This window comes from Protopterus annectens, chromosome 12.part0, assembly GCF_019279795.1.
Source record: "Protopterus annectens isolate FY-2018-M chromosome 12.part0, PAN1.0, whole genome shotgun sequence".
Lineage (NCBI taxonomy): Eukaryota > Metazoa > Chordata > Ceratodontiformes > Protopteridae > Protopterus > Protopterus annectens.
Genome location: NC_056746.1, coordinates 985889966 through 985894927, shown reverse-complemented (window position 1 = coordinate 985894927; position 4962 = coordinate 985889966). Strand labels below are relative to the sequence as shown.

The 4962-nt window shown below is 33.9% G+C and overlaps 1 pseudogene; it reads right to left on the bottom strand.

Moving 5' to 3' along the window:
- Window positions 1-1074: 1074 nt before the first annotated feature.
- LOC122817424 lies at window positions 1075-1192 on the bottom strand (annotated as a pseudogene).
- Between the last annotated feature and the right edge of the window lie 3770 nt (window positions 1193-4962).

Sequence of the window (4962 nt, the reverse complement as noted above, 5' to 3'; positions counted from 1 at the left end):
AGATACAAAACTCATGTATGCACATATCTGAAATTGGTCCATACTTTATAAAGTTCTAATACAAATTTGCTTTCCTATAAATGTTATAAACATTTTCAGTGGTGTTTACCACAGACACATCTGCTTAGAATTTCTGGGGGTGAAAAATTTACAAATCTTTTTGATGATATTTCAAAGCACATTTTGTTTTTTGAAAATAATGTAAAATGTGCATGTGACATTAGTCGGACTATAGTATAGCTCGGGTACTCATGATATCTGTAGAAAAGTGAAGATTTGAATATTCCACTGGAAAAAAATGTAACAGCTGGCCTTGTTTATGACAGTTCATGATTTGTAGTTCTCAACAAGCCCAGCTTCCCCTACACAAAATATGTATTGAACAATGATTCTCTGAATCAGATTTTGAAAAACTATTCTGCCCTTTCTTACTTCAGCATAAAAATGAAAACAACCCAAATCTATATTTTGTATAATTGTATAATGCACATTAGTAGTGCTCCTAACTTATTGCATACTTCATTTCTTAAGTACCAATCACATCAGAATTCTTCAAGGCTACTTTCTTTTTTTTATATATTCTATTTTCATTAATATTTATATCAGCAAATAATATGGCACAAGACTAGTGGTAAGTTTTTCTAAATGTATAAATACACTGGAAGCATGTAGGAGTCCTAATAATTCTTCAATAGGCAATACATAGCATATTTAACAATGGGTAAGTTAGCTTTCTCATAAAACAAATTTTGCAGGAGGCGAGACTCCATGTAACCTCATACCATTGTATCAGTGAACATCCACAACCCACATTTCTGGATCTCACTCAAAACAGTCACCTTCTTTAATGGAATCATGATACAATTAAGCCTGACTGATGAATTATTTTTTTTGGGTTAAAAATATGCCAAGCAAACATATATATCCCAGGTATAAAATCTGTTTTAGTACCAAGAGAACAAGCTTAATACTGTAACTAAATATGTGAATCTTCTCATAATGCATGTTCTTCAATGATTTTATTTGATATCTGAATAATTTTAGCACTATCCCAATATTTTAATTTTGAATAATATTTGTTTGCTTGAAAACTAGTCCTAGGTTTAAAGGTCATGTTTACATTATCAGGCATTTACTAAACTGATAAGAACAGATCCTGCACTTGATTTTACCCAAAAGGCCAAGAAGTGATATGGTATGAGTCATTTATGAAGTTCTAAAGAAAGTAACTGATTAGAAGAATGTATTATATAGAGATTTAAATTCTACTTTACTGATGACTCATTATTAAAAACAAATGATTTCGTACGATTTCTAAAATGCACTCTAGATTCAACAAGAGTCACTCACCCAAAAATATATTTCCTTGGCACAAATTCTAGTCATAAGCAATCATTTTTTCAATGAACATGGAGTCAGTCTGTCCCTCACCACCTGAAGAGCTTGCACTGCCATAGCCTATCGATTTTAAATATTCACCTCACATATCCCTTTTACTAATGATAAATTTTAACAAGCTATCACAATTAACACCAAATTAATTATAGTACATGTACTAGTACAACTACTAAATCAAACAGATGGATATATAATGTAAGATTTATGGTGAACTACATTAATGGCCTAAAATACTGGAAATAATTATTATATTTTGAAGGCTATCTGCCACTTTTTAGAAACGTTTCTATATTCCATTACTTAGTTATAAATTAAACTATGTTGATTCTTGATTTATTAATGAATAAATATTCACAAAACTAAATGTTTTTTTCCCTGTGGGACAGTATAGTCTGTTTAGAGGTAAAAATATTAGTTCTCACAGAATCTAGCCTTTAAATGAAATAATTCATGATACAGAATTTGCATTTTCTTATATTTATTATTGGAGGTATTGTTGGTTTATTTATTCAGGTTCTTGTATGCTAAGTCAACCTATATGATCTTTGTTTACAGAACTACTAATAATTTACTAGACTGAGTCTAATGACCCATCTGTAGACTTAAATGAACACCTAACTGCTTAAGTATCATCTCATATCATGTAGCTTTTTTTGTTCATTAAACATTTGTCTGTGATTTAAATGATGCATTATGTTTTTATATGTCAGTTTCACAAATCTTACATGTTAAAAGAAGCAGAATGAGTCACAGATTTAGATGGCTTAGATTAATTGGACGATTAAATTGCCAACATGCTTACTTGTTTTATGGTTAGAATAAATTTATTTTATTTTTATTTTTTATTTTTTTATTTTACATTTGTTGACTGGGCTAGTCTAGCTGGATACATGTCCATTTTCAGTAGAAGCCTGGGGAGAAAAGCTCCACAACACAGTAATATAGAACAAAACTTGTTATACAAAAAAGAAATATTTTACAAATGGAAAGTAGTACATAAACTATTTCATAAGCATAGCCAAGAAAATAAATCAGGTGATAAAATTGCTTACTTCAAAAGGGATAGAAATCTTGTTTATCACATGACAGAACATGTTGTTTGACCGGCATGGAGGAATTACAATGCAGGTGATTTCAGTTGTTTTTTTTGTTTTGTTTTTTTTTTAGTTCAGTGGAAATGATAAATAGAAAGTAGAAAAATAGTACTGTAGAAACCTAGTAAAGTATTTGAAGTGACTAAGAAAAGGTAGCGGCAATAAAAGGTTCAGTCAGGGTTAGTACAAGGACAGAGCTATTGGGAATTAAGCAAAGTTTTTAGATGCTTTTTGAAAGTGGGTAAAGAAGTAAGTGCAGTAAGTTCACTTGGAAGCTTGTTCGAGATAGGTCCAGTACAGTTGTAGAACAAACAGTCCCCAGCTTTGTTGTTGGATTTATAGGAGGCTGCTAGGAGCTTTATGGCAGAGCACAAGGAAGAGAGGTTTTTATAAGGAGTGATAAGAGTACAAAGTATCATAGTATTTGAAGGCTGATGGAAGATTTTGTGGGTGATAGTTAGTTACTGTAGTAGTATTTGATTTTGCAATTCCAGCCAGCCTAGTTGTTTAAGATTTGAGCAATGATGGGTACGAAAAGGGGCTCCTGTCACAAATCTGGCAACATTGTTATATGATGTTGCTAGTTTATTGAAATTAGATTTAGATAAGTTTGTATAAATCGGTGAGGCATAGAGAAGGGTAGAGGGCAGGTGTGTTTGTGCGATGGTACTTCTGGCTGAAGCAGTAAGGAAGGGTTTCAGCCTATAAAGAGATCCAAGTTTTCTATTGACTGACTTGACGGTTAAGTTAGTATGCAAATCAAAGTTGAGATTATGGTCTATTGTGACCCCCTAGAAGTTTGGTAGTAGGGTCAGGGGTTATTATTGTGCCATTGTTAGAAGTTATATTGAAGGTAAAAGTAGATGACTTCAGTGTATGTGTGAACAGTAATAATTTAGTCTTTTTGGGATTCAGTAAGAGACAATATTGATAGAACCAGTTTTTAGCTGCTGTGAAAACTTTTTGTATAGTAGTCTGAAGCTCAATTAGGGAGGATGCTGAACATATCAGTGTTGAGTCATCGGCATATTGAATACAGATGGATTGTGGAAGGGACTTATTTAGATTGTTAATAAAAATAGAAAAGAGGAGAGGTCCCAGTATTGAGCCTTGAGGCACTCCTATTTTGATGGGTGGAAGAGATAATATGTGATTGTTCCAAAGAACTGCTTGCTGTCTATTTTCTAAGTAGGAATTAAACCACTGGATAGCCTGGGTGTCCAAATCAAAAGATTTAAGGATGTTTAGTAAGAGAGTATGACTGACCATATCAAAGGCCTTAGAGAGGTCTAAAAAGAGAGCTGAGGACAGTAAGTTTTTATTCCGATTTTTATTAATATGGTCTGTGAATGACAAGAGTGCAGTAGTAGTACTTTGATAAGGTCTAAAACCGTGTTGGCAGTCTGCTAGAAGATTGTTTTGGAGAAGATGGTCAAGTAATTGCTGATGTACACATCTTTCCATGATTTTAGCTAACGGAGAAAGTAAGGCTATGGGACAGAAGTTGGAGAGTTCATTATAGTTACCACCCTTATGAAGAGGAATGATATAAGAGACTTTCCAGAGGGATGGGATAAAGCCTTCAGTTATGGTTCGACTAATTAAAATGGAGACAGGAAAGGCAAGTACTTTGGCAGCAATTTGAAGGTACTCAGCTGGGAGGAGGTCAGCTGAGGGAGTACAAGGTTTAAGTTTCATAAGTAAGGTGTGGATGAGATCTGTCGAGACTGGTTGCAGTTTGAAAGTGGGGAGATTATTGTTAATGGAGTATGGTGCCTGTGTGGACTGAGGAGACAGTGTTGAGGCTAGGGAAGTAACAGTGTCAGAGAAACAATTGTTGAAAGTATCAGCAATTTGGTTAGGTGTATTCTGAGTGAAGTTAGAAGGAGTAGGTGTTTTAGAATTACCTGGATATAGTAGTTTGTTGATACCTGACCAGAATTTCTGAGGGTTTTGGCATTGTGTGTGTTGGAATTTCCAGTAATAATTTTTTTTATCAAGGAATATTAATTTCTTTGTTTCGTTTCTAAGTTGTTTAAAGGTTTGGTGGTCAGATGGGTTTTTAGTACTATGCCATTTAAGTTCTATTTCTATGTAACATTTTTTGTTTAGTCTCTTTGGTTAGCCAAGGAGCAGGCTTTGCTTTGGTTTTAATTAATCAAGACTGGGCATGATGGTTGAGAATTTGAAGGAATTTGTTGTTAAAGTATAAAACTGCCGCATCAAGAGGTAAGTATTTTAGGGGAGACCAATTGCAAGTTTTGAGCTCTAATTGGAAGTTAGTTTTGTTGAAATTGGTTTTGTTCTTGGTTGTTCTAAATTGTGTGTGGTTGGGGATAGGGCTTTTTTGTCTGGTAATAAACGTGGTTAGATGGTCACTGATATTATCAGGTAGTGTGCCCGTGATATAAGCCATAGGGCTGCTATTGACTAGAATCCAGTCCAGGGTACTCTGTTTGGAGCTGGTTTT